Source organism: Pinus tabuliformis, chromosome 9, assembly GCF_031772625.1.
Source record: "Pinus tabuliformis cultivar Carrire ecotype Pingquan chromosome 9, CPIR1, whole genome shotgun sequence".
NCBI classification, from domain to species: Eukaryota; Viridiplantae; Streptophyta; class Pinopsida; order Pinales; family Pinaceae; genus Pinus; species Pinus tabuliformis.
In genome coordinates this window covers 1200231824-1200254524 of record NC_142307.1, presented here as the reverse complement: position 1 = coordinate 1200254524, position 22701 = coordinate 1200231824, and the positions used below count along the sequence as shown (strand labels likewise).

Here is a 22701-nt window from a genome sequence, read left to right as displayed (position 1 = left end):
TACCGCACCCATGAAATATCTCACCTCATCCACACTCTTAGGAGCTACCCAATCCATGATTGCTCTTATCTTATCTGGATCTACAACAATGCCCTCCTTGGAGACAACATGTCCCAAGTAATGTACCTTAGTCTAAAAGAAACTACACTTGCTGAGCTTAGCATACAACATATGCTTTCTCAACAACCTCAACACTGCTACTAAGCGCTCGACATGCTCTTCCTCTTTTTAGAATATACCAATATATCATCAATGAAAACAATAACAAACTTATCCAAATATAGACGTATCACACTATTCATAAAGCACTTGAATGTAGTCGGAGCATTATTTAAGCCAAATGGAACAACAACAAACTCATAATGCCCATACCTAGTCCTGAACACAGTCTTGTAAATGTCCTCTTCTTTGATGCCTACTTGATGGTATCTAAATCATAGAGCGATCTTTGACTAAAACACTATTGCTCCCTTTTGTTGATCGAACAAGTCATTGATCCTTGGTAACAGGTATCGATTCTTGATAGTCACTTTGTTCAATTGCCTGTAATCAATGCATGATATGAGGGTTCCATCTTTCTTCTTCACAAACATGACCGATGCATTCCAAGGTGGTACACTGGGCTTGATGTATCCCTTATCCAACATTTCCTTTAACTGCAACTTTAACTTAGCTAACTCAAGTGCGCTCATCCTGTAAGTGGATTTTGATGTTGGAGCTATCCTTGGTACTAAATCAATAGAAAAGTCTACCTCTCTGTGAGGTGGCAGCTCTGTAATGTCCTCAGGAAATACATCCTGAAATTGCTGTAAAACTAGGTACCTTGTCAACAAATCTGCATCCTCAACCTCCTTACCCTTATCACTAGCAATGTGTATGGAAAATAATGTACACCATTTCCTACAGCTAGGCTTTAATTGCATAACTGTCACCATCCTAACTGATGTGGCTTTCTTCTTACCCCGCAAGACTTTTGGTTCTCCATTGTCATCAACACACTAAATAGCTTTGTCATAAGAGTCTACTATTGGGTGTGGAGCCTGATGATATTCTTTTTTCAGAGGTCTTTGTTTTAGCCAGATGTATATTCCAGGAAGATTGTACACCCCTCCATGCAGGGGGGTGAATTGTCCCCCCCGCGGGGGTCCAGGGGCCAGTGGGCCCCCAACGGGGGTTCAGGAGTAGCTCCCCTGGAGTTAAAAAAAAAATGTTTGAATTGCCTTGTACGTGTTGTAATTTTGTAGTCAAACTGAGCCATTCATTAGGCGAATGATCTGACGGTAGAAGTTATGTTTAATTTAGGGTTTTTTTCCATATAAGGAAACCACTTGATATATATGAGGGAATTGTATTGAGGTTGTGTATATGTGTTTTGAGTGAGAAAGAGAGAGGAGAATGTGTGAGAGCAAATAGGAAATTACATTAGATCTGCTGTAGGTTGTATCTCTTCATTTTGCTGGATAATATAAAAGGAAGGACTGGTTGTTTCTCTGTGGACGTAACCCAAATTCGGTGAACCATGTATATATGTGTCTCTCTTGTTTTATGCATTTGCTATGTTTGTGTTTCTGCAATATTTTATGTGTTCCATTTATCTGTAATATATACTTTTCTAACATCTACCTTGGTTCTATGAAGATACAACCAATCCATGCCCAAGAATATACTGTATGATCCCAATGGTAGTACATTCAAATGTGTTGCAATAGGTGTACCATTCAAATCAAATGTGCAAGCTCTTACCCAATGATGACCTCTCTTTTTTGTACATATAGCGAACTGTGCTAACCAAGGCTTTGTATGCAATTTGTTACTGAAACAACACTTATCCACCAAGTCAGGACTAACATAGCTATAATTGGATCCAAGGTCAATCAAAATAGAAATACTTGATAAAAAATATTACTATCAATCTCAATGATAGATTCCTGGTGTTCTGCCTGCCTTTACATTGCTTCATAGATGCGTGGAACACTCTAACCAACATCCCCAATAGTCTATGCCTCCTAGGCACTGTATATCTGAGGCCTACCACCCCGATTCTGTGGGAAATCTATCTTAAAGTGCTCCTTACCACATGTCCAACACTACAGTCGACCAGTGCCCTCACCTCTATGTTGTTATTGTTGTGACCAACATCCCTGTATAGCTACATTAAATCTCTTTTGCAGTGCCACATTCTCTTTCTCATCTACATGCGAAGGCCTTGTCCTCTTAGGCTGCCATTTTCTTCTACCTTTGTCCTTTCCTTTCCATCCTTGTTGAGATTCATTATTACGTTTTAATTGTTCATAGAAATGATTCAATTTCCCAATAACTTCCTCAAGTGACTAAGGCTCATCACACTCAATCTGATCTCTAAATTCTAATGGAAAACCACTTCCAAATCTTTGAACTTTAGACTTCTCATTGGTAAAAATATGGTACATACCTCAATAACTCCATAAACTTGGTCATGTATTCTTCATATGTCATTTATCGCATATTTAACTCATAGAATTATTTAGCCTTACTGTTGTAATACCTTTCTGACAAGTACTTCTTCCTGAAAATCCTCTTTAACTCCTGCCAAATCAAATCATCTGCCTTGATGTCTCTGACCTGCTTCACATCTTCCCAATAAATGTCTACTTTACCTTTCAAGCTGAAGATAACTACACTAGCCTTCATTTTATCTATGTACTAATGAAACTCAATGAATTTGTTCATTCCAAGTATCCAAGCCTTTGCATCTTCCGGCTTCTTCACATCTCCATCAAAAGTATGTGATTTTGTTTTCTTCAATTCGTCCGACAAGTATCCCTTATCATTCCTCTTGTAAGGATGATAGTGATGATGATCATGATTTCTATTAGAACTAGAACAAGAATAATACTTGTACTCATTTCCCCTCCTATCTGGAGTATCCATCAACTTGCCATATCTCATTGTGTTATATTTATCTGACATGTGTCTACCAGGAGACCTACTACCATATGCCCCATTAGTTCCATCCCCATGACCATGGCTGATCCGAAGCAGTCCTTGTCGCTGCAAGTTTGATAAACTCTGAAGAAGTATAGCATTAACCTCTGCTTGCTTCTATTGTGCTTATATGATCTGGTCATTATCTTCCTTACAACTCCTTATCTCTTCCTTCAAAATTCTCAATGTAACTGCAAAATCGGAAGAGTTCCCAACATGATACTGCTCTTCAGATTCATAGGGATAATATTTGTAGTCAACCATATTGCTAGCCACTTGATATTTCTTCCTACAATGCATAATATGTTAGATAAGCCAAATCACAATAAAACGACGTACCTTATTATAGCTCAAGGAGGATACCATGTCTCCAAGATCACCAAATCAGCGTGATACATATATGACATAAGCATAAAAACATATATACAATTGCAAATAAATGTATCAACATATAAACATCACTCTAGTTAGGGTCCAGTCATCAATGCAAGGCCATATCAACAATGCATACTATGACCTCATGCATGAAAACAACCATTACTCCATTGTACACATTTGCCACATGCAACCAACGACATGCTTAAGCAATGCCTAATCAACTACACATACACATAAACACATGAAGTTGAACATAAGTGACCAATTCTTGTAACCAACCTACAAGACTAATACATGTAATCAAAATATTCAAGAATGTAACCTAACATACAAGGATGTAAGTAGGCGACATATAATCCATATGCAACTAGTCACATACACATGACAAATACATTTCACGAATCAATATCAAATTTTCCATAACAACCATACTACAATGATAATCAATGAGTAAGAAAATGCTACAAAAACATGGAATGCAAATGTAAGAGACACTTGCAACTGACATGCATGCATGACCAATGCACACTGCCCATCCATTCTGAGGGGTGAATCATGCTCTGATACCACTCTATATCACTCTCATCCGACATCCCCCCATGTATCGATGCCAACTGGGGTAAACATTAGACATGAGGCTACTATGATCAGATTCGACCTCCTATGTAACCTTAAGCAGTGGAATCGACAGAACATCACACACAGTCATCTAAGATCATCAATAAAACCCTCAAGAGAAAAACCAACCACTCATAGAGCATGTCCCTGGGTCCCATTGTTGTTCTGGATCACTTAGGCCATAGTCACTCTCATGCTATGGGCAAGGGAGTGACCAAAAACCTAAATTCGCTCTCACAGGCTTGCCTACCAGCAACTAGAGACAAAAATTTCCAGTTCTGTGCTAGCGATCTCGGGATTTAAGCCACTTTTTTAGGCCCAGAGCCCATAATGGAGTGATAGTTATAAATCGGCAAAAATATAGGGAAACAATGATGCAAAAGCAATAAGAACCATAACCAGACCCCTACTAGCCATGATAAGCATTTCATCAAACATATCATCAACATATAACCTATAGGTGTAAACAATAGAATTCAGTTTAGGGATCTCATACTTATTTGAGAATCACTATGAACCATTTTCCCCTCATTTCCTTTGCTGCATTATCATATATTAAGCCATAGATACATTATCTATTCATTTACAAGTAAAAACATGTTGACAGACATACATAGTTGTTGTCATAAAATATAAATATAACCAACATAATAGGAACAAAATTACCATAAACATATGAACCATCAAAATCCACATATACATCAATACATTTACACATGAAAATCAAGGGAATGAATTTCTCATTAATGAATGCAATAAACCAATTAGATATGGGACTATCACATTCCACTCAACCATAGATTGGTTGAGCCAAGTCTCTCTTCATCCAATCATGTCCGTGCCATATTCCAAGCATGAATGTGGGATTCAAACCAAAAGAACTAAATAGGGCATACCAAGGCTAAACCACCTCACCCTTATCAAGAGAAACTAGGCCTTACTATAATATATCCCAGATCGCTAGGCCAACAAAATGAACACATCAAAACAAGCTTTACCATCATCTCCACCCAATCACTAGGCCAAAAAAGCATTGATGCCACTGGATTTCTCCACCTACACTCTGAGGAATTTTCCTGTCTCCTAGTCTCTCAGGCTTTACCACAATCCAAATTTGAATCACTATGCGCTAAACCGAGACCATTCTCCAGGATTTATCGCATATCCCAAACCTGGGATTAATAGGCTCAATGAAGAGAAAATAAAATCTTGGCTTTACTGTATATCCTGCCACTCACTGGCAAGGATTCCTAGGCCCACTGAGGCAACACAATCTTGACTTTACCGCAACTCACAGTTTGGATTAGGGGTCACTGGGTCAATGGCTTTACCGTGATCCACAGTCTAATTCAGGGACCCCTAGGCCATGTGCTATATCATTTGGAGATCCACCCCACTTAGCTTCGAATCCATCTGGCAATCCAACTCAACCAAAACATGAGAACCCCATCACACCATGACTATCTGGAAATGGCAAGGCTAGGCTGAAAACATCGTTACACTTGGCAAAACCCATGCCATGATAGAAAAGAACCACATGCAATGCCACACATGAAAAATATAGCAAGGAAAATACACATGCAAGTTGATACCTACAATGAAGCCTACTATAACTACTTGATCATGCCTTTCCTGCTTAATCTTTGCTTCCTCTTGCCTGCTTCGCCTTTCTTGCTCCAATGCCGAAATTGCTCCAAGAAACTCTAAGTGTACAAGAGTATGTGAGAGAGAGAAAACAACGAGGGAGCTCCAAAACTAAAGTGACAATAGGTTACCAACTAATCCTATGAAGGCTTTTTATGAATGAGGCCTCTATTTTCTTCATTTTCCATTATTTTCCTTCATTTTCCTCCTCACATGCAACAAGTGACCTTTCACTTCCCTTTTCTCCTAATTTCCATTATTTTCATAGTTAAATGTGCAAAAAAAGCCATTTTTCCTTTCCAAAGCCTTAGCCATTACCTTTTTCAAATTTCTTAGCCATAAATAATCAAATGAACACCCACACCAGGATGTCTTGCCCAACATTCAACTTGGAATACGTGTACCATCAATCGTGGTTATTGTTTTTAACTTTTATTACATGGAATTTTCACTAGGGTTGTTACACAAACTTACATCAATCACCCAATCTAAGTGGGTTTACATATTGGACATCATTATTACATCAACATCCCAAAAACAATGGGGTTACAAATTACATCACATTTGCAAAAAGACTTGACCATAATAGTCCATTCATGACTGAATTTTACAATGAGTACATCACAGTTCTTTACATGATCTTTACATCAAATGATAGATATGACATTTATAACAAAGACCAATTTGTATCGACTATAGAGAGCTTAATAAAGCCACCCAAAAGGACCATTTCCCTATTCCTTTTATTGATCAAGTCCTCGACACCTTAGCAAGGACACAATTTTATCCTTCCTCGATGGCTTTAGTGGCTACAGCCAAATTCAGATTGCCCTTGAAGACTAGGATAAAACTACATTCACCTGCCTTTGGGGTACATTCACATATAGATTTTTACCCTTCAGATTATGCAACGTCCCAACCACATTTCATAGGGTGATATTAAGTATTCTGTCTGATATGATTCACGAAGGACATGAAGTATATATGGATGATTTTACCCCTTACGGAGATGATTTTGATTAGGCTTTACAGAATCTAGAGAAAGTCCTTGAACGGTGTATTGCTACCAGGTTATGTTTAAGCCATGAAAAGTGCCACATGATGATGATTGGAGGTGTGGTTTTGGGACACTATATCTTTGTAGCTAGAAACCAAGTAGACCCAGTGAAAATAGAGGTAACGATTCCTTACATTGCCTACACCCCACATGCAGATTGAGGTACATAGTTTCCTTGGGTATGCAGGGTATTACAATAGATTTAAAGAACATTTTTAAAAAATAGTTGTACCCTTATATACTCTTATGGGTAATGTTGAATTTGACTGGTCTGAAAAATGTGGTATTGCTTTCACAAAACTAAAGAAATTGGTTTTGACAACACCAGTATTGCGAGGACCGAACTGGGAGTTACCTTTCCACATCTCCTTAGATGCATCAGATACATCTCTAGGCGTTGTTCTTGGAAAAGAAGAGGACAGGAAGCCATATGCCATCTATTACATTAGCAAATAACAAAAAAATAACTTCTAGCTGTTATATATGCTATCAATAAATTTAGACCTTATATAACAGGCTATCCATTTTTTTGTATACTGACCACTTTGTTATTAGGTATTTGGCCAATAAACAAATAACCAATGGACGAGTAACTCAATGGCTACTATTACTACAAGAGTGCGGTATCACTATTAAGGATCGGCCAGGAAAATAGAACCTTGTTGTAGACTTCTTGTCTCGAGTGCCTAAGATAAATAATCTTCTATTAGTAGATGACTAGTTCCCAGATGAACACTTGTTCATTGTAATGACAAAAGCACCCTGGTATTCAGATGTAGCAAATTATTTAGCAGTCAGAAAATTACCAGCACACCTACCACCAAAGGAAAGGAAACTGATTATCCAATGCAGTGCTTGATTCTCTTGGATTGGCGAGTAACTTTTTCACACTGGTTCCAACCTACAGATTTGAAGGTGCATTCTAGGAGACACGGTTTATGATGTCCTGAAATATTTCCATGATGAACCTTGTGGTGGAAACTTTGCAGATCGCAGAACTGGACATAAAGTCCTTCAGATTGGCTATTATTGGCCCACCATATTTAAAGATGCAAAGAAATATGTTCATTCTTGTGACAACTGCTAAAGGATGGGCCGTACTTTCCAAGCTAATGAGATGGCATTGTAGCCTCAGTTGGTGGTGGAACCCTTTGAAAGATGGGCACAAGACTTTGTTGGGCCTTTTAATCCACCATCAAATCAAAAGGTCTATATACTGGTCACCATAGACTATGTGACTAAAAGGGTAGAAACAATAGCTTTGCCACGAGCCATGGAAGAAACAGTTATCAACTTTCTCTTTGAACTGTTTGTACAATATAGATTACGAAGGGAGGTAATAATAGACAGAGGGCCACGGTTTACAGGACATAAAATATCAACCACTCTATGAAATCATCATATCAAACACATAGTTACCTCTCCATACCACCCACAGGAAAATGGGCAAGTAGAGAGCACAAGCAAGGTATTGGAAGCAATCCTAACTAAAATAGTCTCGACAAATCGACAGAGCTGGGCTGCTAAGCTTCTAGAATCCCTGTGGACCTATCACATGACATGGTGCAATATTACTGTTTACTCCCCTTACCAACTTGTTTTCGGTAAAGAACCTATTTTCCACATATAATTTGAGATGAAGACTCTTAAGCTAGCCTGAGAGGTTGGACTGAATCTTATAAAGGCCCAAACACAATGCCCACAACAATTAAATGAACTAGATGAGGCACACTTACTTTCTCTCCAGTGCACAACTATTATTCAAAACCAAAGGGCTAAGTGGCACAATACGCTTATTAAAAGAAAATCATTTCAAAAAGGCAATTGGGCACTCCTGTATGACTCCAGATTCCATGACTTTCCTGGGAAATTACATAAAAGGTGGCTAGGACCTTATGAAATTCAAGAAGTGCACGGAAATGACACCATAAATTTAATCACCATCGACGGGTTTGGTGCTCCTTTTCTTCTCCTTTTCTGGTGAATGGAAATTGACTATGCCTCTATCATCAACCACTCACAAAGGATTCTTTTTATTAGTAAGTAAGTAGTGATCCTACTCTTCAAATCATAGCTGTAGGGGACGGTAACCCAGGAGTTTCATTTCCATGAAAATTGTTTTTTTCCTATATTGTAAATAATGTATATATTTTTGTTGAAATTAGGTTAAATATTTTTCTTTTTTTCTTTCTTTGTTTCCTTTTAGCATGTTGAAATTTTGGTGGAGACATTGTTTCTTACAAATCAGTTTTTTTTCTAAGGTACATCTGTTGTTCCTTCGAAGGAACGACAATTGTTTCCTTTGTTACGACTGTTGTTTCCTTCAAAGGTACAGTTATTGTTCCTTCTACACAACTCTTGTTCCCTTTAAAGGTACATTTGTTTTTACCTTTCAAATGAACGTTTGTTGTTCCCTTCCAAAGAAATAGTTGATGTTCCCTTCCGACAAAGCTCTTGTTGTTCCCTTCCAAAGAAATAGTTGATGTTCCCTTTCAAAAGAATGCTTTTTGTTCCCTTCAAAATAAGCAGTTGTTGTTCCCTTCCAAAGAAACAATTGTTGTTCCCTTCTGAAGAAACAATTGTTGTTCCCTTCCGATGAAGTGCTTGATGTTCCCTTCCAAAGAAACAATTGTTGTTCCCTTCCGATGAAGTGCTTGATGTTCCCTTCCAAAGAAACAGTAGATGTTCCCTTTCAAAATAACACTTGTTGATCCCTTCCAAAGAAGTGTTGTTGTTCCCTTCATCCAATTGATGTTTTGTACATGCCGATCATTATTTTGGTTAAGAATTTCGATTTAAACCTTTAAAAGAATTAATCTTTAGATTATCATGAATTTTTTTCTGTGAATATATTTACTTTTTAATTTGACATGTCTCATCCATGTATATATCTTCTCTATGCCTGTTTTTTCTAACATATTATAAATTGTTCATAATTTATCACCACCATATCGATTTTCCTTTTCCTACACACTCAAATGGTGGTTAACTTCAAAAACATAATAAAGGAACTAAGGCATATTTTCTTTGGCATTTTTCTTACTTCTTACACCATCCCTAACTCTTAAGAAGTTGATGAGCCTCCCTTAATAAATAAAACAATTGTGGAAATATGCCAAGCTAATTATTCTCAAAGGGATAGGGGGTCTCATCACAAGCCATCCTACCATGATCATAGGAGATTAACATAAGTGGAATTCCCATTATGGCTACCAAACCAGGGTAATGGACTTCTTTTTTGGTAATAAATGTCAAAGGATGGGAGGTCTCACTATGAGCCAGCCTGTTCACTTTGTTATGATTTGGTGAGTGGCATTGTTACTATCTGGTCATTATGCTAGAATAATGGCCTTTCTTAGGAAAATAATTTTATGATTATTAGTCAAGGATACTGGCTCGTCTAAGGGTTTAAAGGCAACCCTGTCAAGGCTATCGACACCTCCTAGCAGTAGTGGCTCTTCCTGTGGTATTAGAGTATAATTTTAACTACCATCTCTTTACTATGCCATTAGGACTTCTTTATTAAATACAAAAGGGAGAAATCAACTTTGTTAAGTGTGTATATTTTTAATAACTCGTATGGGTGGCATGTTTATGTCATATGAACACATCAACATTTTCCGTTTACCTGATGTAAGCAGTAATAATTTTCAAAAAGTGCACTGACATAATTCGTTATGAATTCCCCAATTTTTTTTTTTTTTCTCGTGATATATTTCTCTCTCATACTTTAATGATTACGATCGTGCATTTACCACATTTTATTTTCCCCATATGGTTGATCTGACTGATTCCCATCATATTGATGACTCTGCATATCTCCCCTTTTTCCCATGCTTAACAAGTCATGGTTGACCTTTTTTGATTGGAGAGGGAAGGCCATACCATACGTTGAATTGATACGATATGATTATCGAGATTTCATGCTAAGATTTCTTTGTCTATACTTCTAAATGTAACATATCATATGTTATTTCATCATGAGAATTTTGGGATTCAATATTCTTGCATGCAAAATTGGAGTTGTTCTCATAAAAATTGGAAATATGGGTGGAAGCTCTGTTTGCAGCAAGCCTACACTACTACAAATCATTGAGCAAGAATGTGGAATTCTAGAACGCATAGGCTAGGCACAGTATCTTGATCGGCTGCAGGGTTTTAATAATAACATAGCTTTGGAATTCTTGAAGAATTCACAGAATGAGAGAACAATAGTCAAATGTAGGCCCATAACAGCTACTGAAGTAATCCTGGCAGAGGTCACATGCATTCCTACCGAGGCAATGAAATGGGTGGAAAAGCATACGACACTCCAAGAAGTTGTGGAATTATTTACAAACCCTGGCAAGGAATTAGTTCAAAAAGGTAAAGGTCTTCACCTCTCATCTTTGAGAGAGCCATGGCGAGAACTGGCCAGAGTAATTCAGAAATACATTACATGCGACGGATGCCTTGACGTGGTAAGATCTCGACATCTCAAATTCCTAGTAGCTTTAAAAAAAATATAGTAATCAATTTGTCATTTTTCCTAAAATTTTTATTACATGAGGTTGCTAGTAGATTGAGGAAAGCCACAAACCCCCATGCCACAGTCAGCCATCATGGCTTGATTAAACTGATAGTAACTAGGGAATTGACTCAGTTGTAGGTAACTTGGTACAATTTTATAAGTCCTAATGTGACATCCCTTGAAGGAATCCCTTAAAATGACCATCTAGAAACGGGCGTTGCCCAACTTGAATGGGGTAGTGACCAGATAGAGGAAAAAATCAAGCCATAGAAGTACATGCTTGAAAGAGGAAACATAAGGGAGTAGCTTCTCTCTTGACATATTTTCTTGTTATGCGGAGACGATATGACTGAATAAGCCAACGAAGAAACATTACTGAGCTCACAGAAGAGGTAGGACCATTCCATGTATCCCCTTTCAGTCAAAAAATTGATTTTCCTCAGGACTTTGAGGAAGAAGTGCCTCAAGTTTTAGAGAATTTGGGGACTCATTTTGAGGATATGGGTTACTCTAAAACCCCATTGGAAGAAACCCACACTTATACCCCTTACACCTCTACTCACAGTTCTCATCACACAAAGATATTACCTTCTTTAGAAGATACAAGAGATATACAAGAATTAGACGAACAAAATTTTTCTGCAGCAGAAAACCAATAGTCAATAGCTAATTCAAGTGATGTAGTCCAACTTGAACAAGCCCCTGGAAATTTTAAAAATCATCCTATTTTTTAAAATTTTGTTGTTATTAATTATTTATTAATAGAGAAACCCACTGAAAGAACAAAGAAAAAGGATAATCATAAGCTGAAGCTGTTAAGTCAGGAAAATAAGAAATTAAGGTAGAAAATCAAATGGCTCAGGAAATGGTTGAAAGATTTTAGGAAAGTTTATAAGAAAAGAGTGGAACTTAAAACAACGAGGAGTTAGAGTGAGAATTTTCTCAACTCTGTTGGAACATAGATGGAAGATATTGGTACTAGTCTAGTAGGGGCTCAAACTAAAGAAACCTATACCAAAGTTGTTAAAATCCAAACAAAGGATATTTGTACTAATTATGTAGGGACACAAACAGATATTTGTTTTTCTATGACAACAATGGAAGTAGCCATTCAGACAGATCCAGTATCAATTTTTAGTGAGGCTACTCAAATTGAGGTTACGCCTCTTTATTCACCTTTGGTAACATATGCTATTTTTCAAAAAATTGAAAATGGAATTAGCAAAATCCCAACAAACTTGAATGTAGTATCAAGATAAAGTTGTGTCCTAGGGAATGTACCAAGAATTATTGAAAAAATTCAATGAGTTGACTATCACAGAACATGATACACATGCCAATCTCAGAGCGGAATGGAAGAAAGTGGAGGAACCACAGGCTCAACTTCAAAAATATTTGGAGCAAATAAAGACAATTTGTTCTATTTATTTAGATGCACTAGCCTACAAATCTCCTGCTAAGAATTATGCACTTTTCTTGCTTGAGCGCTACCTACTGTTAAAGGTTAAAGCTATTAGATCTGGTCAATCCTTTGAATTTAAATCCATCCCTGATTTTATTAAATGTTTTCAAGCACAAGACAAAGATGTGAAATATTTTCTATGTGAGTTATATTTGCACAATTTCTTCGTAGAGGATGAAAGGGATGGAAATCCCGGCCCTTTCATCGGAGATGTCTAGTTTCAAGCTTTTATATCATTTTCCAAGAATAAGATCAAGTGGGCGGAGGCCTATACTATCTTCTAGAAAAGAGAAAACGGATTAGATGTTTGGGTTAGAGGTGAACCTACAAGTCCCCTTCGAACCCTTATACATCATAAAAGGTTTATGGAACAAGAAGAAGTTGTGTCTACTTTAGCCCCTATCCATCAAGACACCATGAGGTCAGGCCTTGAGTATTTTGAGGAAATCAGGGAAGAATCCCTCCAGGCTACAAAACAAAGGTGGAGTGCATCCTCCAATGAGGTTAAAAATCAGAAAACCTTTAGTTACACTAGTTTAAAGCAGTTGTTGCTAGATTTGTACGTTACAACAACCTAATCATGAGAGACAGTCCCACTTGGATTGGATGTCATTACAGAAGTCCTGTTATTTGGTATCCCCCGGATGGATTTTATTGTGAATATGATCTATCTGAAGGACGTGAAGCCAAATATTTTGTAGTACTTCAAGATAAAAATGGCTTCCAGATTTATCAGAAAGAAACTTATCCTGCATATTCATTGACTCTGTTGCATCTTAGTTATATTATTGCACGAGGACATGAAAAAAGGTATGCTGGGGAGGATGTTGAGTCAAGGAAAAGGTATGATTTTCCTCCTTATTTACTTGTTTAATAACATGATTTCAATAAATTTTGTTTTATTTGAAGGGTGTTTTGGAGGAAAGAATAATGAAAATAATTAAAAAGCATTGTCAAATGATTTACATACTTTTAGCGCTATAAGTCTTAAATTTCTCTAATTCGTGTGCAGGATGACTGAATTGGACAAATGATGTTCCTTAGGATAAGACAACAGTGCCAAGAAAAGAAAAAGTCCTTATTTCATTTGTAGAGGCCAAGCTAAGAATACGCAGTGAGATGCAAAATTGCTTCTAAAGATCTAATAATTAGGCTGATCAATCTTGAGGATCTTTCGATCCTCGGGATAAGCTCTAATTTACTAGCATTCCTTAGGAAATATATAATGCTAGTAAATAGAAAATAAGGGAGACTTTACTTTTCATTATTTTCCTATGGTAAGACTACAAGCTATAATTCAGCCTTAAAGGTTGCAAACAACTCTGTAATCTATTTTAACAGTTAATGAAGAAGTGAAGCTTTTACATTAAACCCGTGCATTGAGTGTTTATGACAGTCCCTTTTGGAGACTCTGGGCCTAATTGTTGGAAGATTCACTGATTGACTGTATCATTTTATTTACTTTCTCTGTTGATATTTGCTTTGATGTTCTCTTTATAATCTGAGGTAGATTAAGTCATATATTTCAATTGTTGTTCCCTTTCTAAATTTACTTCCTGTGATTACAGGTTTTGCACATTTAATTATTTCTAGTTTTGGAATGCTTTCAGTTATTGGCATGGTTTAAGAAGTTTCCTTTGATATGCGTGGTCTAGAAAAAGTTGTGTGAATTCTATTATTGAACTTAGCTTAATTCCATTTCCACATTTGAATCCTAGGTTAGTATTCTTGTCTAAATTCGATTTTAGATTAATCTATTTCTCCAAGTGTGAACCATAGATTAATTTAATTTTTACATTTTAATTTACAAGTCAATGATTACTAAGTTATTAAGCTATTTCTGCAATGATTGGTCAATATTTCGGATTAGTTACTTACATTTCAACCTCTGATATTTTATCGTATAGAAAATGTCAACAACCATGAAATAGAAAAAATAAATCTTAAGTTGCTCAACATTTTGGCTCCGTTGTCGGGGAGGTTGTTAGGATAATAATAGGATTGTATCTCTGAAAAGATCTAGGTATTGAACAAGGAAGGTAAGAACCTATGTGCACAAAAAGTAAAAATCTTGTGCCTAGTTCTCGCTTTTAGTTGATACACAGATGTTGTGTAGGGATGCATGACTAGGAGAAGAAACACACGGATAGATCAGAATCCATTACCAAAAACCACAAGAGCCTAGGAATCGACGACCCTTGGGAGAACTACTTTTATAGAAGAAATCATTCGGAGAGTTGGATCTCAAGAGAAAGTAGGAACCCGAACAATATCTAGGAAGGGCTCTACCTTAATCCCTTAAGCAATAGAATCAACAATTGTAGGTTACACCGAGATCCATAGTAAAAATGAAGGATATGAGAAGAGTTTTCAAGAGGGAAATTCTTGTAATTTAGATGGAGAGGGAGAAACTGGTGGAGTTGTTGAAGTAGATCCACAACCATCTGAGTTTATGATCTTGGTTAGAAAAGAAGTACCTGACATCCCAAACTTAAGTAGTGTGGTAAGGCCTCTTCGAATTTTGATTATTCCCTCTGCCCAAATAACACCTCCTAACCAAGAGAACGTTGAAGATTGTTGGCACGTCTTTGAACAAATGGAAAATCAACCACCTCAGGGCTAGACATCGACTTTAGAGTATCCTATAGTTGATCCAGTCACCAATGCCCTGATGAAGGCCATCCCCTTCTAAAGTATTCCCACTTTTCATGGGATGACCTTAGAGGATCCAAATGCTTTCCTATTTTAGTTCGATGTCCTTTGTAGAGGATATGACTACACCATCGACCCTTAGAAATTGAAGTTGTTCCCTTCCACCTTAAAGGGAGAAGCCTTAAGATGGTTTATGGGTTTAGGTGGGGGTACCATCAATTCTTGGGATGGAATGAAAAACACTTTTCTTGCTAATTACAAAGACTACTATAGGACTAGTGATCTAAAGGATGAAATCTTTAAAATGTCTACAAAAGACAGTGAAACCTTAGAGGAAATTGTATAAAGGTTTCAACATAATTTACAAAGGTCGCCCTATCCTACGTTTCCAAAAGAAGTATCAAAAGCTGCTATGATAAAAGGGATGAAAGATGAATGGGTGGAAACATTAAATTCAATGGGAAAAGGTGATATTCATCAAGAAGGATATGATGACATTATTCAATTGTATATCAGGTGTTTGCGAGACAACACACGAAACAGAGTGGGAGGACGAGATCTTACCACTATAAGCAGTAGAGCTCATGGTGGGAGCATAACTCGAACAAAGATTGACAACCTCCTAGAAGATTTTGAAACTAACATCTTGGGTAGGCTGACTACACAGTTAGACATTTTTCAGGCTAGACAGAAGCAGGTTGAAGTAGAAGAATCATTGGCCATATTCTTCCCACGTTGCCTAAAGAAACACAGTCAGAGGGAATGTCCCCTAGACATGATTCAGAAATGTGCTATATGTACCAAGGATCACACAACAAATCAATGTCCATCACTTCCAGGACTAAAAGAGGTGTTTAAAGCAGCCAAAGAGGAGACAAAGCCAACATGCAAGATGGCTCAACATCGATAATAAAAAGCCTGACCCACAGGTACGTTGCAAGACCCTTCTTTATTCTTTTTTGGGCAATTATTGGAACCACATGGCAAGGGAAACCATCCTTCTCTGCATAGGAACCCCAATCATATCCCATGTTAACCTGGCCAAACCAATCCTTTGCAGGACTTGGATGGATAAATTCACAATATTCAGCCCCCTTTTAACAAAATCAGTTCAATAATTCCTACCCTTTAGAGTGGGCTAATTCCACTGCTCAAAATCCAAATTGGTCCCAAAATTGGCAACGCCCTATGGTATTGACTGATCCACCCATGGGGACAGATTCTCAATATCAGCCCACCTTGCCAGCTCCATTTCAGTTACCTCATAACCCTCAATCTCCAATATGCCCCCAATTGCCGGCTCAACCAAATCTGAATCCTAACAATAGACCAGTTCAGTATGTACAAATCATTGAAAATTCAGGCTATGAAATAGAACCTGTAGAATTGCAATGAGCTCCAGTTAAGGTCAGGGGTCCTCATTACTCCACAAGAAAGTAGAGATAAAAAAAATAAAATGACAAATAAAAACAAACAACAATAAATCCTTCGATGGTGGTTACTACAGAAACAGAGCAGGGAGGAGACACAATTGAATAAAAAAATCCTGATAAAATTATAATTTCTTCTCCCCCATTCCCTGAAAGACTTGCGATAGCTAAACCAATTTTCTATCCTCATTTTGACATTTTAGGGGAATTGAAAAACCTGTGTATAAATATCCTGCTCCTCCAGGCCATACAAGACATCCCAATTTATGGAAAATAATTAAAGAATTATGTGGGAAGAAACCTCGAAGGAAATTGAGAAATCCATCAACTATTCACATAGTAGGAACTCTACTTGACTTGATCTTGGCCAAACAAGCACCGATTAAGTATGAAGGCTCGAGAAACCTTGTAGTGACTGTTCAGATACAAGCCTGCACTTTTCCAAACAAACTAGTAGATCTTGGAGAAACCATCAATATGTTGACTATTCAAACTTGTAATGTTTTGGTATTACATCTTTAAAACCAACCTCAACTCTATTGGAACTTTCCGACAAGTCAGTAGTTAAGCCTGAAGGTACTTTATAAGATGTAACCATCTCTATTGATTCTTGGGAGTATCCTGTGGAATTCCTAGTCATTAACTCAAGGAGTAGGATGGATGGACACCCTTTGATATTAGGCCAACCTTGGATAGCAACAACAGACACTTACATAGGATGTCATGCAGGAAACATGACAATCATTAAAGGAAATGTTGTGAAAAATCTTATTTTGTATTCTCTAACCAAACCAAGTCTTCTTATTATAAATCCTCAGTTACACCCACCTAGATATCTAGAAGAAAATATACGCTCTCCTCTCACATTGGAAGAAGGTCTTGGATTTAAGAATCAAACAAAAGATGATGTAATTAGCAACTTCATTAATAAACAAGTTTCTATGAATAATCCAACATGCCAAATGCTAAAAGTCATCCTTGATAACGAGGCATGAGGAGATCCCTTGAAGGAATCTAATGATCAACATATACCTACAACTATAGTTCATAACAACAGACTAGTTGAGATTGAACTAGGAAAAGCTTTTAAGATTAATGATAGTCTAGATAGTCATTAGCAACAATGACTAATCCAGATTCTTAGGAAATATAAAGAAGATTTTGCCTGGGAATACTCAGATATGAAATGTATTGACCCTCAACTATTTAATCATCATATATACTAAGAAATATCCTTGTACCATCCGATAGCCTTAGAGCAGGTTAAATTTGCACCTCAGAGAAATTGTGAAACATGAACTACAAAAAATGCTGGATGTAAAATTTATCTATTTCGTCTCAGATATTTAGTGGGTCTCCCCATTGGTAGTCGTTCCCAAGAAAAATGGGAAGTGGTGAATTTTGTCGAATACAGAGAGCTTAATAAAGCTACCCAAAAGGACCATTTCCCTCTTCCTTTTATTGATCAAGTCCTTGACACCTTATCAAGGAAGACATTTTTCTCCTTCCTTGATGGTTTCAGCTACTACAACCAAATTCAGATTGCCCTAGAAGACCTGGATAAAACTACATTCACATGCCTTTGGGGTACATTCACATAGAGAGTTTTACCGTTCGGATTATGCAACGCCCTAGCCACATTTTAGAGGGAGATATTAAGTATTTTCTCTAATCTGATTAACGAAGGACTTGAAGTATATATGGATGATTTTACCCCTTACGAAGATTATTTAGATCAAGCTTTACATAATATCAAGAAAGTCCTTGAACGATGTATTTCTATCAGGTTATGTTTAAGCCATGAAAAGTGCCACATCAAGATGACTGAAGGTGTGGTTTTGGGACACTATATCTCTGCAACTGGAATCCAGGTAGACCCATCGAAAATAAAGGTAATCCTTACACTGCCTACACCCGGCACACAGACTGAGGTACATAGTTTCCTTGGGTATGCAAGGTATTACCGCACATCCATAGGCATTTTTCGTAGACAAGAAGAGGACAGGAAGCCCTACGCCATCCATTACATTAGAAAAAATCTTACCCCTACTGAGCTAATTTATACAGTAACAGAAAAAGAATTTCTAGTTGTTTTATATGCTATCGATAAATTTAGACATTATATAATAGGCTATCCAGTTTTTTTGTATACTTACCACTCTGCTATCAGCTATTTGGCCAATAAACTAATCACCAATGGATGAGTAACTCGATGGCTACTGTTACTATAAGAGTTCGATATATCTATTAAGGATCGGCCAGGAAAAGAAAACCATGTTGTAGACTTTTTTGTCTCGGGTGCCTAACACAAATAATCCTCTATCAGTATATCACTAGTTCCCAGATGAACACTTGTTCGCTGTAATGATCAAAACACCTTGGTATGAAGATGTAGCAAATTATTTAGTAGTCAGAAAATTACTAGCACACCTATCACCAAAGGAAAGGAAACTGATTATCCAATGTAACACCCGATTCTCTTGGATTGGAAGGTACCTTTTTCACATCGGTTTCGACCTGCAGATTTGAAGGTGCATTTGAGAAGACAAGGTTTATGATGTCCTAAAATATTGCCATGATGAACCCTTTGGCGAACACTTTGAAGATCACAGAACTAGACATAAAGTCCTTTATATGTGCTATTATTGGCCTACCATATTTAAAGATGCAAAGAAATATGTTCAGGCCTGTTATAGCTGCCTAAAGATGGGTTGCCATGACCATGCTAATGAGATGCCATTGCAACCTCAGTTGGTGGTGGAACCCTTTGAAAGATGGGCACTAGAATTTGTTGGGCCCTTTAATCCACCATCAAATCAAAATGTCTATATACTGGTCGCCACAGACTATGTGACTAAATGGGTAGAAACAATAGCTTTTCCATGGGCCACGGAAGAAACAATGATTGAATTTCTCTTTGAATTATTTGTATGATATGGATCACTAAGGGAAGTAATAACAGATGGAGGACCACAATTTACAGAACATAAAATCTTGGCCACTCTGCAAAATCATCATATCAAACACAGAGTTACCTCTCCATACCATCCATATGAAAATGTGCAAGTAGAGAGCACCAACAAGGTCTTGGAAGCAATCCTAACTAAAATAGTCTCGAAAAATAAAAAAAATTGGGTTGCTAAGCTTCCAGAAGCCCTATGGGCCTATCACACAACATGGCTCAATACTATTGGTTGCTCCCCTTACTAGCTTGTTTTTGGTAAAGAACCTATTTTCCCCATAGAGTTCGAGATAAAGACTCTTAAGACATCCCAGGAGGTTGGACTGGATCTTACAAAGGCCCAAACACAACACCTATAACAATTAAATGAACTAGATGAAGCACACTTACTTGCTCTCCAACACACAACTATTATTCAACAACAAAGGGCTAAGTGGCATGAGAGGCTTATTAAAAGGAAATCATTTCAAAAAGGCAATTGGGGATGCCTCTATGACTCCAGATTCCATGACTTTCCAGGAAATTACAGACAAGGTGGCTGAGACCTTATGAAATTCAAGAAGTGCACAACAATGGCACAATAACTTTAATCACCATCGAAGGGTCTGGTGCTCTTTTTCTGGTGAACAGACATTGTGTACGCCTCAATCATCTGCCACTCACAAAGGAAATTTTTTAATCAGCAGGTAAGTAGTGATCCTACTCTTCAAATCATAGATGCAGGGGATGGAAACCCAACAACTTCATTTCCATGAATGTTTTTTTTTTTTTCTATATTGTAAATAATGTATATATTTTTCTTAAAATTAGGTTAATTTTTTTTTCTTTCTTTGTCTCCTTTCAACATGTTGAAATTTTGGTACAGACATTGTTTCTTATAAATCAACTGTTTTCCTAAGGTACAACTATTGTTCCTTCTAAGGAATGGCTACTGTTTCCTTTGTTACAACTGTTGTTTCCTTCAAAGGTAAAATTATTGTTCCTTCGACATAGTTGTTGTTCCCTTTCAAAAGAATGCTTGTTGTTCCCTTCCAAAGAAACAATTGTTGTTCCCTTTACACAAAGTGCTTGTTGTTCCCTTCCAAAGAAACGGTTGTTGTTCCCTTTCAAAAGAATGCTTGTTGTTCCATTCCAAAGAAATAATTGGTGTTCCCTTCTGAAGAAAAAATTGTTGTTCCCTTTAAATGAAGCGCTTGATGTTCACTTCCAAAGAAACAATTGATGTTCCATTTCAAAAGAACGCTTGTTGTTCCCTTCCAAAGAAGTGTTGTTTCTCCCTTCAACCAATTGTTGTTTTGTACATGCCGATCATTATTTTTGTTATGAATTTCAATTTAAACCTTTAAAAAGATTTAATCTTTAGATTATCATGATTTTTTTTGGTGAATATCTTTACTTTTTGGTCTAACATGTCTCATCCATGCATATTTTTTCTTTATGCCTATTTTTTCGTACATATTATAATTTTTTTATGATTTATCACCACCATATCAATTTTCCTTTCCCTACACAATCAAATGGAGGCTCCCTTGAAAAACATAATAAAGGAATTAAGGCATATTTTATTTGGCATTTTTCTTACTTCTTACCCTATCCCTGACTCTTAAGAAGTTGATGGACGTCCCTTAATAATTAAAACAATTGTGGAAATATGGCAAGCTAATTTTTCTAAAAGGGTTAGGGGATCTCATCACGAGCTAGCCTACCACAATCATAAGAGATTAACATAAGTGACATTCCCATTATGGCTATCAAACTAGGGTAATGGCCTTCCCTTTTTACATTAAATGTCAAAGGATAGGATGTCTCAATACGAGCCGAATTGTTCACTTTTTTATGATCTAGTGAGTGGCATTGTTACTAACTTAATTATGCTAGAACAATGGCCTTTTTTAGGAAAATCATTTTATGACTATTAGTCAGGGATACTAGCTCATCTAAGGGTTCAAAGGAAACCCTATCGAGGCTATGGACGCCTGCTGGCAGTAGTGGCTCTTCCTATGGTATTGGAGTATAATTTGAATTTCCATCTCTTTACTATGCCATTAGGACTTCTTTATTAAACACAAAAGGGAGAAATCAACTTTGTTAAGTGTGTATATTTTTATTAACTCGTATGGGTGGCATGTTTATATCATGTGAACACATCAAAATTTTCCTTTTACCCAACGTAAGCAATAATAATTTTCAAAAAGTGCACTAACATAATTCATTATGCATTCCCAAAAAAGAAAATATTTTCTCATGATATATTTCTCTCTCATGCTTTAATGATTACTATATTTTCTAGCCATTCGTACGACAGTGCATTTACCACATTTAATTTTCCACGTATGTTTGATCTAACTGATCCCCATCGTATTGATGACTCCATATATCTCCCCCATTTCCCACGGTTAACAGGTCGTGTTCGACCTTTTTTCGATTGGAGGGGGAAGACCATACCATGCGTTGAATTGATAGGATATGATTATCGAGATTTCATGCTAAGCTTTCTTTGTCTATACTTCTGAATGTAACATAACATATGTTTTTTCATCATGATAATTTTGGGATTCAATAGCCTTGCGTGCAGAATTGGAGTTGTTCTCATAAAAATAGCAAATATGGGTGGAAACTCCGTCCGCAATGAGCTGACAGTGCTACAAATCACTGAGAAATAATGTAGAATTCTAGAATGTGTAGGTTGGGCATAGTATCTTGATTAGCTGCAGGGTTTTAATAATGGCATAGCTTTGGAATTCTTGTGGAATTCATAGAATGAGAGAACAACAACCAAAGGTAGACATAAAATAGTTACTGAAGTAATCCTGGCAGAGGTCACAGGCCTTCCTACTGAGGGAATGAAATGGGTAGAAAATCATATGACACTCCAAGAAGCTGTGGAATTATTTACAGACCTTGTTGAGGAATTAGTTCAAAAAGGCAAGGTTCATTGCCCCTCATCTCTGAGAAAGCCATGGCGATAACTGGCCAGAGTAATTCAGAAATACATTACATGCGATAGACGCCATGACGTGGTAA

At 37.0% G+C, this 22701-nt stretch overlaps 1 pseudogene; it reads left to right on the top strand.

Annotated features, from left to right (window-relative positions):
• Positions 1 to 22701, top strand: part of LOC149152843 (vacuolar cation/proton exchanger 1a-like) — a 198678-nt pseudogene that overhangs the window by 124147 nt on the left and 51830 nt on the right.